This window comes from Rhinolophus ferrumequinum, chromosome 14 (genome assembly GCF_004115265.2).
Source record: "Rhinolophus ferrumequinum isolate MPI-CBG mRhiFer1 chromosome 14, mRhiFer1_v1.p, whole genome shotgun sequence".
NCBI classification, from domain to species: domain Eukaryota; kingdom Metazoa; phylum Chordata; class Mammalia; order Chiroptera; family Rhinolophidae; genus Rhinolophus; species Rhinolophus ferrumequinum.
This window is the reverse complement of record NC_046297.1, coordinates 22,947,445-22,961,043: the sequence shown is the minus strand read 5'-3', so window position 1 is coordinate 22,961,043 and position 13,599 is coordinate 22,947,445. Positions and strand designations below refer to the sequence as shown.

The following is a 13,599-nucleotide window of genomic DNA, read 5'->3' as shown; positions in this document are numbered from 1 at the left end:
AGAGAATGAAGCATTAACCTTTCTTGAATAGTAATTGCCTGGATCTCTAGTATGTTATAGATTGATCATGAAGCTGAACAATTTTCAACCTCATGGCAACATTTCAGATTTTTAAGTTAAAAAAAAAATTCATTTTAATATTATCTGAAATATATCAAACTATTTTCTCATCTCCATGATTCATAAGTAGGCTATTTAAATCTGTTCTACTTCTTTTGTTTAATTTATGCACATGCCCTCTTTTTCCTGTCAAGGGAATCTTTTATTTAAACAGAGCAGTGGTCAGTGTGTGAGATGGGTGAGGATTAATCAAACAAAAAATCATACATATATAGAAAATGTAGTATCTATAGTAAATAGGAGTCTAAAAAGACTCGAATGACTTTGATTTGACTTCCCATCAAGTACACTCTATTTAAGAAGGACAAAGTCACTTTTCTGAACCACCTATCTGGGAGATTTCATCCATGTAAAAAGCTTTCTGAGTTCCTCTTTCTGTAACTCAGATAATAGTCATGAATAAAGATATCAGCTTTGGGCTGAATTCTTACTTTTCAGGTCTTTTCTCAGTAGCAGAGTCAATAACCAAAACAAAAGCAGCCATTGTAGCAGTAACAGTAACAAAATGGTCCCCCATAGCTTCCATCATTGGTTCATGTCATAATCACTGTATCAATAACATAACAATGAAGAAATGATCCTTCAGGAAAGCAAAGGAAAGGATTTGTAAAGGCTCCTTTTGTTTTGATAGATTTTCAGTTCCTTAATTTCCTGTTTTACAAAGTAAAAGCAATAATTATTTTTTAAATGTAAGTCAATTCTAGAAGACTCTTCAAAGTGATTTATAATACTTGGGTCTATTATTACAACAAATTAGGAAGCATGTACCATAGGATTTCATATTTCCAGAGGACGTACTACTATTAAGAGTAGCAATCACAGATATCCTATGGGATTTTTCCTGATTTAGTGATGGTCGGGTTTGAAAAATTGAGTTCTAGACAGGAACATAAAACCATCCTAATGAAAGCATAAATATTTGCTGTTTGTACTTATGAAAAGTAATCAATAGTTACAGTTATTTAAGGATATAATATCTACCTACTTTAAAATAGGTTGGAATCAAATGAGTTAGGGGGAGGAAACCTGCCGTTTTTATCAAGGATTCATGTCCAAATACCCAGGAAACTATTATTGAGTTGCATTCTGTGATGTGCTAATAGCTGATGAAGGTGTTGTAGATAAGACATGCATTTATTAGCTTAAAGAAAAAAATAGCCACAAGAGAAACAGCAACAACAATAACACAAAAACAAACAAACAAAAATGGAGAATTTTATTCCATAATCAGAGGGTGATTTTCAACCTTTGGGAAGAGGAGTGGGATAACTATATTGACCCCCATTATAAAACATACTGCTGCAAAGCGTAAAGCAGGACTTCACCAGCTGGACCAAGCTTTCATTAGATGAGTTTGTTCTAGGGGCAAAGAAGACAAAACTTGAGTTATGATAATAATTGTCAGGTTTATGGGATCAGTTTGATATTAGGCCACTGGTGGGGTCTGCAGTCTGAGGGTGTTTGTCCTGAGAGTCCTGTGTTATCACACAAATCAGAAGTAGACAAGAAGTCAACAGTCAGAGGTTCAAGGCCAAGCAAAGTATGTCATTGTCGGGACGGTTTTTTTCCTGCGGGCACGACTAAGAACTCCATCTCCCCCTCCTCTGATACTAATCGGAGCTGTCTCCTGCGGGCCCCGCTAGGAGCTCCATCCCCCTCTTATCGGAGCTGTCTCAGGCCGGCACCATAGTTAGAGGCCTTCCTGTCAAAACAATGTTGAGCGATCACAGCTGCTAGGGACGGGCCTCCCCGGCAACCCAGCCAGATTTCCCCCGCAACCCGGAGGCCTAACCGTATAAAACAAAGCGCCCTACCCCAGTTAGTGCTCCCTCTCTGGGAACAATCCCGCTGAGCCCGCCGGTGTAATAAAGCTGTGTCCTCCCTGATCTCTGCGTGCCGCTCGAGTTTCTCGGTCCTTGTCATTTTTCCGCAACATCATCACAAATGGGAAAGTATTAGAAATCTGGGAATCCAACTGAGAGCTAGAAACAAAATTACTAATAGTAAATATAGGTGAGACTCCGAATTCAAGGGTTTCACAAAAGCAAACCATGGCATTCATGCTTCAAAATGTAAAACTAAAGTGAAATTTGTTTCATTTATGTTCTCATTACATAATTTCTGCTTGGTCAGATATTGAGAGTAAGGCCTAAAACTGGAGGCCCAGTTCTAATCCTACTGAGGGAAGGGCAAAGAGCTGGGATTGAAAGCAGGTTCTTACTCAAACATTGTCGATATGTGCAAATTCATTAGTAGCTCATTGACTAAATCACTACTTGGTCACTATAAACAGTTCCTGAGAATAGAATGACAAGAATAAATGGCCAACAGTAATTTTTTTAATCATGGATTCCACAAACATCTGCTTAAAACCATAGTGAGAAGCATACATTATAAAGAGTATGCTCTCAAAAAGTTCATTGTCGGGGAGGCCGGTTAGCTCAGCTGGTTGGAGCATGATGCTCCTACCACCAGGGTTGCCGGTTCCATCACCGCATGGGCCAGTGTGAGCTGCTCCCTCCACAACTACGCTGAAACAATTACTTGATTTGGAGCTAATGGGTCCTGGAAAAACACACTTAAAATAAATAAAAGTTAAAAAAAAAATAAGATTCGTTATCTAGGAAAGCAGGCAAGCCATGTTCATATCCTCAGACCTGTCTGTGGTGACCTGCTAAGAGTGGAGCTATTGCCTTGCAATTCAAAACAAAGTAGCATCTACAATGGGCAACATCAGCTTAGAGGTGTCTCAGAAATGCAGAATCTCAGGCTCACCCCTGGCTGAATGAATCACAACTTGCGTTTGAACAGGACTCCCGATGGATTAGTATGCACATTAAAGTATGAGCAGCAGAGTAGCAGCTACTCTGCTGCAGAGGAGGGAGCCGTCCCTTTCAGCTGCAATGGTCAGGGTAGGCTAATTTGCGCTGGACATTAACAGAAAATGTGGTTGTTTCAGACATTTTAACTGGCTTTCTCACCCAAGTTAGCTCACTCAGTATGATAGCAGGGCTTGGTGCTTAGAAATTGTAACAAGGATAGGCACACACATATATGCACAAAAGAACCTTCTTATAGACGATACTAAAACAAAAACATAAAGTCTCTCATTAACAAAGAAAGTGAAAGATTTTGGTAAATCTTTATTAAAATCCATTACTTTATGGTTTTATTGTTCACAACTGATCTTTAGGAAAATAATCCAGTGTTGACTGCCCACCTCTCCCAGCTTTATAATGTACTCAGGACTTGTGCCATTCAATCACTTGGGATGGAGTGGACAATGGGTGGTGAGAGAATGATCAGACTTTCTCAGCATAGGTGGACACTAAGGAAAATATTTGATTCAGAGTAACCAGACACCAAGGATAGAGAATGAGGAAAGGAATTCAGGGGTGGCAGCTCTTACCAAGACATAATGATTGCCCTTATTGCTCAGACAGGTGGAGCGACTGGTTGTGGCATTCTTATTCATACTTACCTGAAAAAGAAGTAGCCTTGAACATGAATGAAGGCTAACCCATCACTGGTGTTGGGGATAATGGAGCAGGAAGTCACATAGCTGGGCATCCCTCACCCTCAGTCTTTAGTCTGCTAGACCAAAGAACTTCTGTATCTACATGGGAAAGAGGAACTAAGGGAGGAATGGAAGAAAATGCAAGTAGGAATCCAGGCCTGCAAGAGTAGGCCCTTGCCAAGAGTTAGCAGGGTATTTTTATAAAATAATATGGAAAGACCTCTGATGCCCAACCCGCTCCATGCAATTCAGCTCTTCACAGGCCCACAGGCCCCCATAAGGCCCACAAGGCAAGCAGTACCATGAGAAAACAATATGATAGTTCAGCCTGATTTCATACTTTGCTATTTATCTTCCTAAGTGATAAATATAACATTCAACAGTATGATAAAATATGTCAGTGTCTGTATTGTAGAATAAAGAGATGATAATGGTGCCTTACAAAATGTATATTTGTGTAGATGTAGAATCAGTTTCCTTATTTCACAGTAAAAAAAGTATAGAAAAGGATGACCTTCCTAAAAGTGCTTCTTTTCAAAGTAATAGTATTCTAATTTCCCTTTCATACAACAACTGGTGTTGCTACTGTGTTTCCCCGAAAATACGACCTAGCTGGACCATCAGCTCTAGAGCTGATGGTCCAGCTAGGTCGTATTTTCGGGGAAACACGGTATGCTTTTGTTGCTAAGGTTCCTTCCCCCATCTATATGCTAGGATGTGACTGTTTTCTTCAGTGTTCTTAAGTGTTTTCATGAAGAGTTACTAAGTTAATTTTTCTCAGTTGGCTTTATCAGTAGGTGTGGTCACCCTGCCAGGCTCTCCACCTGCAAGGCTTTTCATATGGTCACTACTACACAAGGCGATTGAGCATTTGATATGTGACTCTTACCAATTGAGATATGTCGTAAGTGTCAAATACCCAGGGGATTTTGAGGACTTAGTGTGGGGGAAGAAAAGGGTCATTAATAAATATCTCATTGATAATATTCATATTATAATTACATGTTGAACCAATCACATTTTGAATATATTGGGTTAAGTAAAATATATTATTATAATTAATTTCATCTGTTGCTTTTCCCCCCACTTTTTAAATGTGACTACCAGAAAATTAAAATTATGTATGTGGCTTGCATTAGTTTTCTGTTGGACAGAGCTGCTCTTGATAATGTCAGAGCTCAGATCTTGAGAAGTGAGAAGAGGAAAATCCAAAGTCAAATGTTTCAAAATACTAAGATAAGACTTTACTAGAAGTTATGAGGGAAAGCACAGTCAGTGGTTTTACTGCTGAGCCAGGTTGACTTAATGGATTTTGCAAATAAGGTTACCTAAGGGTAAAAACTGACTCTTTGGGAGATAAAACCCTTAATGTGAGTAAAGCCCATTGTCTTCCCTTGCCTTGCTTAAGGCCTTGTGACATGCTGAGCTTATTTGGTGGTTTAGTAAGTAGTATTTAATGATGGCAATAAAGACTAAATCTTTGTAAGAGCCACTGTAGCTTGCCAAGCACATTCACTCATTTTAAACCCTCCAATCTTTTCATTAGCCTCTCAAGGTAGATATTATGGTTCTCATTTGAAGATGAACTCACTGAGGTTCGGAGAAGGTAGGAGACTTGCTCAGATGCACACAGCTACTAAGCAGCAAGTACCTACACTCACATTCATGACTTCAGCTTCCAAATCTTGTGCTTTTCCCATGATATCTTTCTACTCCACGATTAATCCAAGAGAATCACCAGGACAAGCATGGCATGACCTTTCAGACTGGCAACTGTGCTGAAAACTGCAAGGAGTTCAATGTTACTGTGGTATAAGTGGGAATTAATTAAAACCAATGATGGGATTTTCCTCTGATTACCAGCAAAGGGACAAACACACTTGATAAAGGGGTGTCAGATTTGATTCTTGGCTTTGCTGTAAAATGGTGGGTGGGAGACATCAAATAATTTCCAAAGGCCCTTCCAGATCTATTAATCTTTGAAACATGGTGCCTAAATGGAGCATATCAACTCTTTTTATACACCTTATTAAATATGCTCTTGGGGAACTATGTTCATGTTTTATTGACCTGGGCTAGGTTTCTGATAAACTACTCAGGAGATTGATATTTCAGAAGGAACTACAAACTCAGAGATTATGGATACATTTCATCCATAATGTGTCACTTTCTTTTGATACTTACTGGTAAAATACATGTTATTTCCATTGGGAAATCATGACACTAAAGAATACTAAGTAGGCTCCAGTCCCATGTGAATAGTGTATAATTAACCTGTATTTATATCCTCAGTCTCCATGCAGTCATGCTTTGCATACACTAGCATTCTACTGCACATCTGTTTATGAATTATGAATTTAACTGCAGGCATGCAAGGCAGAGTCCCACTTTCAGTCATATTTCTCCCTCAGAGACCAGGAGGATTTACAACTACGTGATATAACTTCAAATTCAACTCCTAAGTCCTATCTCAAAGGACTGACTCTAATAATCTAGCATATGCAAGTGCTAGAAAATTTATTCTCAAGTGCACACAATTCAAAATTTTTAGAATCAGAATCTTTTAAAAAGCAATTCTAAATGTTCACTTCTAAAAATGGAAACAATTCTCCTGTGCCTATTTAGAAGATGTCCCCCAAAAGTGGATTTGACTTGCTCTGAATGGGTTTGCCAACTATAGTCTTATTATAACATTTTTGGGGGTGGCATTCCATGAAAAATAAGCAGTATTTTTCTTTTTAGCACAATGATATCTTTGCAAAGTACAGTTTTTCCAGAGATACTGGGTGATTTCTAAATGTTTTTTTAATGTTCATGACATTAAATGGGTTCTCATTTACTGTTTTTTGGGTTTTTTTATCCCAAGTAATACTGGTATGTTCTAACAAACATGCACACCATTGTTATTTTTCTCATGATTTTCTTTTATGTATCCACTCAATCATGTGGTCATGTAGATTAAGATATGCTAGATAGAGCAGAGATGATTTAATTAACTCAGATAGTCTAGAGTGAAAATGCCTTCATTCATTCACTATTTTTCTCTGTATTTTTATTAAATTTACTTTTCAATTACAATTGGCATAAAATATTATATTAGTTTCAGGTGTACAATATAGTAATTAGATATTTATATACCTTACGAAGTGATCACCCCAATGAATCTAGTACCCATCTGACACCATACATAGTTATTACCATGTTACTGACTGTATTCCCTCTGCTGTATTTTACATCCCCATGACTATTTTGATAACTGGAAATTTATACTTTTTAATCCCCTTCCCATTTTCCATTCCTTCTCCCCTCCCCTCTGGCAACCATCAGTTTATTCTCTGTTATCTATGAGTTTGTTTCTGTTTTGTTTGTTCATTTTTTTTTGTCTTTTAGATTCCAGATATAAGTGAAATCTCATGGTATTTGTCGTTCTCTGTCTGATTTATTTCACTTAGCATAATATACTCTAGGTCCATCCATGTTGTTGCAAATTGTAAGCTTTCATTCTTTTTTATGGCTGAGTATATTCCACTGTATTATGTACCACATCTTTATCCATTCATCTGTTGATGGGCACTTAGGTTACTTCCATATCTTGACTATTGTAAATAATGTTGTGATGAACATAGGGGTGCCCATTCATTCATTTAATAAATATTTACCAAGCATTCACTGTGTATATGCTCTGGGTACACCAAGATTCATGAAATGCACTCCCTGACTTAGAGGAGTTTACAAGACAGTCTCTCACTTATAGCTGTTTATACCTCAGAGGGTCAAGCATCATCAACAATGGCCAGAATTGAATTCTTTGGGAGGGTAGGACAGGGGTGGGAAACTTCTCTCTGGATGGTTTCAGGAGGGAGTAACATATGAGTGGGAACTAAGAGAATTTCAAGCAGAAAGAAAAGAAGGCAAGAGATAGTCATGCTGTGTTCTGTAAAGGGCTCAAGTGGTAGGTGTGAGGGAAAGAATGTCAGCACATGAGTTATGAGTTTGGGTCCAAAGTAACTAGGGAGATGGGTGCTTTTCTAAAGAATCTGGACTTGATTCTGTTGATGAATAGAGCCTCAGGGAATATGTTCAGATATGTATTTTCAAACAATTCCCTTGCAGCAGTGGGAAAGATTGACTCACAGTCTGGAAATATTGGAGAAGAAAGTCTCCCGCACTCTTCAGAGGCAGGGAAAAGGAAATGCGAGTGAGGGGTGGACTTGAAAAATATTTGGAACTTTAAAATGCTCTGTTATGAGTGAGTGAAATGAAAACACAAGTGGGCGTGGCTGGTTCTCACTAAAGATTCTGATAAGACTGGTTAAGAACTCTATTTAATAAGCTATTGGAAAAGGCATATATAAACAGAGTTGGAAGCATGATAAATAAAGATGCTCTGTAAATGCTAGGCAATTAAATAGGATTTACCAGAGTAAAGCTAAATACAGTATAGTGGATAATTAATGGACCTGTGACAACCCAGTAATAACTACCCTGAACTTTTACAATAGTGCATTAACATATCTGCGTCAGAAAGACTTTTACAGTCAACACCAGTTAGCCAAGAAATTCCCTTCACAGAAGTTAATTAGGGATTCCTGGTAATGAGCTCCCTCATTAACCTCCTGAGCCAAAGGTGACTGATTGCTATGCATTTGAGGGTTTCTTGTTGAGCCTAAAATAAGTTTGGTTGTAAATTTGATTCTCCCTTTCCTTGATTTCCTTGGCTGTAATGCTGTTTTAGCTTTTGGCAGGATTTCCCTTTTTACTTTAAGAAATGAACTTCTGTTCTCTTTATACATAGGTGAACTCCAACATGGAAAAGAGCTCTGTAGGTGAGGCAGCATTCCTTGCATGGATGGGGTCCTTCAAGTGATTTGGATATGTATAGTAAATGCGCCATCTTTGATACTCAAATGCTCAGTAAAGATTCTTCAGAAGATGGTACTTTTGAGACTTGACTGACCTTTTTTCTTTCAGTACATCTTTACTTAACTTTTTGAAAATTAAAAACTTTTTTAAATTAATAGACTTTATGTTTTTCTCGAGCAGTTTTGGGTTTACAGAAGAATTGAATGGAATATACAGAATTGTCATATCCATCTCTTCAGGTCCAGTTTCTCCTGTAATTAACCTCATTTATTAGTGTGGTACATTTTACTTCATTTATAGACTAACACAGATACATTATTATTAACTAAAGTCCATCTTTTACATTAGAGTTTATTTACTCTTTGTGTTGTAAATTCTATTGATTTTGACAAATGTATAATGATGTATCCACCATTACTGTATGATCTATAACAGTTTCACTGCCCTACAAATCCACGTGTTCCACCTGTTCACTCTGTCTCCCCACTGGCAACCACTGATCTTTTTACTCTGTCATTAGTTTTTCCTTTTCCTGAATGTCATGTAGTTGGAATCATACAGCATGTTACCTTTTCAGATTGGCTCCTTTCACTTAGCAATATGCATTTAGGTTTCCTCCATATTTTTTTGTGGCTTGATAGTTCATTTCTTTTTAGCGCTGAATAATATTCCACTGTATGATGCACCACAATTACCTATTCACCTGCTGAAGGACATCTTGGGAGTTTTCAAGTTTTGACAATTATGAATAAAGATGCTGTCAACATTTGTGTGCAGGTTTGTGTGGATATAAGTTTTCAACTCGTTTGGGTAAATACCAAGAGCATGATTGATGGGTCTTATAAGAAGAATATATTTAGTTTTGTAAGAAACTGCCAAGCTGTCTTTTAAAGTGGCTGTACCATTTTTACATTCCCATACTTAACAACTTTTGAGTACCTATCATATGCCAAATACACCTGATTTGAGGGTACAAAGTTAGTGAACCAGGGCACAAAACGTTAGTCTAGAAACACTAAAATACCATAAACTTGTCCGAGTTATAGATAAACTAAAATTTTGGAGGGTTTTACTGATTGGGGTCTATGCTTTATAGTTCAAATAACATAATTATTCTTTAATGATAAATGGGTAAAATAATAAAAATTTGAATTACAGTAAAATACTACATTATTCCAGTGATGCATTTAAGTACTTTTATGAAATTATTCTGCTGACATCTAGATATGAGTTCTGGTACCAACTCTGTGGTTTTACATAGGTAAAAGAAGAACTATTGGAACAAAATTTGTCTCTTTTTAATGTACCTTTGAAATTAGTGATTTTCATGGATTTATAAACTTGCTCAGTGATTATTTTTTAAATGTAATCATAAGATAAATACTTTCTGTTTTTCAGAAAAAAATGTACAATGCAGGTACAACACCCCCCCACCCTCCCAAATACTCTGTAGTTCTGCCAAACACTTGAACAATTGCCCTGGGGTAGCAGCAACCTGATTCGCTCACTTCTGCTAAGCTTGGGCTTTTCCTTCAATGAATTTGAACGGAAGTTGTACATAAGTGAATGGTGAAAATTGGTTTTCCTACGTTTTTAAAGGCCTTGTCAGAATTTTTATTTGAATTGTTGTGGTATTAGCTAAAATTGATCTGAATTATTTTTGAAATTCTGAAAAGCAGATAATGAATTAAAATTATTGTTCTCATCTGTTCAACTCATCTGAAGCAACAAATAAGATAAGCATCTTAATACTTTTTAACTTAAGTTATATAATCAGGTAATTTTCAAGTTTCCTGTGTACTATATAAAAATAACTTAGGTATCAGTGTCAAATGTCTTCTTTGCATTATGCATAAATATTAATTTCAGTATATGTTCCCAAATTTGTCTCCATATCTCCAACTTTTGGGGTTTTAAAATTGTATACAAATATGTGTGAAACTCAAAATTTTATATGATGTATAATGACAATTCTAGTAAATCTATCTGGCTCAGAAGGACACTAAAACTTTACTTAGTTCATTAAACAGAATCAGTCATTCTATCTGGTTGAGACCTGTTAACTTTGAAAGGGATAGAGGTGTGTCCTCCTCTGTCATTGAGTATAAATCTAAGTCTGTTGATCAGAATGGGATGATTTGTGAACGGACAGTCTGTGGGCAATTTGTTGTTTTTTTTTTTGAATTAACAAAGAAATGTTAAGAATCACTTTTCATGTGCTTGAAAGGAAGGATCAAGTTTTAGTCTGATATGGACATGAATGCTGCGAAATCCACCATATTAGGAATAAGGATGAAATGCAATAAAAATAGCAAAATAAATATTGTTCACAGGAACTCTAATCGAAATTCTGTGACTTGTAGCAAAGTGCTGTCTTTCTGTTCTTCTGTATAAGAAACGATTAATTAAAACTTCAATCACCTGAGGCTTTTACTGTGGTCACAGGGAGGGCCGCCTAGGGAAGTGAGAGGAAGATAAACTGGGAGGATGGGATAGGAGAGGAAAGGCATCCTGTGGATCAGATGTGTGTTTAAAGACGCCTTTGGGAAATCACTTGGACCTAATATTTATATACTGGCTTGCACATCTTCAATGATAATTCTTGCTTATTTGGGCATATAGTTATTAGATTGATGTTTGGTTTTTATCAGATTCACAGTAGTTAGTTTCATTTGTAAATTCCGGCCTTTTGTGGAATGTGCACTTTGAGAGAGCAGAAATTTTGATTTGTGCACTTCAGTGTCCCCAGCATATAGAATGGTGTCTGGCACATTATTGTCGTATAATACATATTTGTTGATAAAATGAAAATCAGCAAATTCTTAGAGGACTTTATTTTCATTCCAATGAAAGACTTGGATAAATTCCTTATTTCTGTTGTTCTACTTGTGAATTTAATCCATGGATTACAAAAGCATATGATGCACTGTAGCATGCCTAGTGCCCTCCGTGTTGAACTTTGTAGTTGGCATTTGGCCAGTGGTTGGAAGGATTGGACTTCTTAAGAGTCAGGACTGACATTGACCCCAGGGTGTAGGCACTAGGACTTCAGAACCTCCAGCGTGGCAAAGACATTGCATAATCTAAGTTTGCCTGTTGGTTCCCTTTGAGAACATTTTAGAAGTGGATACTCATTGTGAAAACTGCATCATCCTTCCCAAATCCAGGATGAATCTGGCCCTTAAAAAGTAGAAGCTTTGTTCCTGCTGGTTTGCTGCCCTTTCCCAGAAGCAACCTAGAAACCTGTATTTGCATAATACGCTCCTGTAGTACAAGTCCTGCAGGGGAGATCCCCCAGAGCTTCCTAGTGACAGCCGTGATTTATTACTCCAGGAGGTCCCATTCTTATTTTGTCTTATGGAGTAACAGTGAGCAAGAGCTACTACAATTTGCACCATTCTTTTAGACCCTAAGCCTACATTTTACACTTGATTCTGAGATAAAAACAAATGGCAAGAGTAATCATAGCATCACAGCATTTGTACCTGCTTGCAGGTCACCATAAAGTCTATTCATTTATAGCAATCCTTCGAAGTCTAATTTTTTTACCAGGATCTATAAAACCAGATGGATTCTCAGTTTTAATTGTGTGTTATCATCTCTCGCCCTCCCCAGTGCTATAATCACAACTAATAAATAATTTACAAATGGTTCACCTGATTTACCGCTGCCGAGTTAAGAATACTGGGTCCCCCTTTCCCATACTTGGCCTCTGTGCTTTCTCTAAATGTCATCCCTTCTCCTGTGCTCCTTGGTTATTCATTTACTTGTTGTCAACTACCTGGTACATCACTGTGCCCTCTCCTCAGCTCTCCCTGTGAAGTGAGTAGAATCTACATCTATGCTTCTTCACCCCAGCTTCTAGTTCCTGCAGAGCACAAGTACATTTCTCCCGAAGGCAGGGCAAAGCTGCTTTGATTGGTCCAGCCTCTTTGGTTCCTTTCAGTTTGTTTCTGAACTCCGGGGCTGCTATAAGATTTAAAGCTTATTACTGTTAATGACATTATTAGTGGTAGCTGTGGTGGTGATATGGTGTTTTCTTATGTTAGTTTGGTTTAGCTCTTATCTTTTGATAAGTATTATTACAAACTTTTAAAACTCAATGTATTTTTAAAAAAAAAAAATTAAGTTTATTGGGGTGACAATTGTTAGTAAAGTTACATAGATTTCAGGTGTACAATTCTGTATCACATCATCTATAAATCCCATTGTGTGCTCACCACCCAGAGTCAGTTCTCCTTCCATTTCCATATATTTGATCCCCTTACCCTCATCTCCTACCCCCCACCCCCCTTATCCTCTGGTAACCATAAACTATTGTCTGTCTAACACAGTTTTTGTTTCTCATTTGTTTGTCTTGTTCTTTTGTTGTTTTTGGTTTATATATCACATATCAGTGAAATTGTATGGTTCTCTGCTTTTTCTGTCTGACTTATTTCACTTAGTGTTATATTCTCAAGATCCATCCATGTTGTCACAGATGGTCCTATTTCATCTTTTCTTACCGCCGAATAGTATTCCATTGTGTATATATACCACAACTTCTTTATCCATTCATCTATCGAAGGACATTTTGGTTATTTCCATGTCTTGGCCACCGTAAACAAAGCTGCAATGAACATTGGAACACACGTGTCTTAATGGATAAATGTTTTCAGATTTTTTGGGTAGATACCTAGGAGTGGGATTGCTGGGTCATATGGTAATTCTATTTTTAGTTTTTTGAGGAACCTCCACACTGCCTTCCATAGTGGCTGCACCAGTCTGCATTCCCCCCAAGAGTGTATGAGGGTTCCTTTTTCTCCACAGCCTCTCCAACACTTGTTACTATTTGTCTTGTTGATGCTAGCCATTCTAACTGGGGTGAGGTGATATCTCATTGTGGTTTTTATTTGCATTTCTCTGATGATTAGTGATGTTGAGTATTTTTTCATATGTCTATTTGCCATTTGTATGTCCTCTTTGGAGAAATGTCTCTTCAGGTCCTCTGCCCATTTGGGTTGTTTGTTGTTTTTTGTTGTTGAGTTGCATGAGTTCCTTGTATATTTTGGATATTAGCCCTTTATTGGAGGCACTGTTTGCAAAAATCTTCTCCCATT

The 13,599-nt window shown here is 37.3% G+C and overlaps 1 protein-coding gene across 5 annotated transcripts in view; it reads left to right on the top strand.

Annotated features, from left to right (window-relative positions):
- The window catches only part of XKR4 (XK related 4), a 489,214-nt gene that overhangs the window by 26,435 nt on the left and 449,180 nt on the right, over window positions 1–13,599 (top strand). The gene's annotated exons all lie outside the window — the stretch shown is intronic.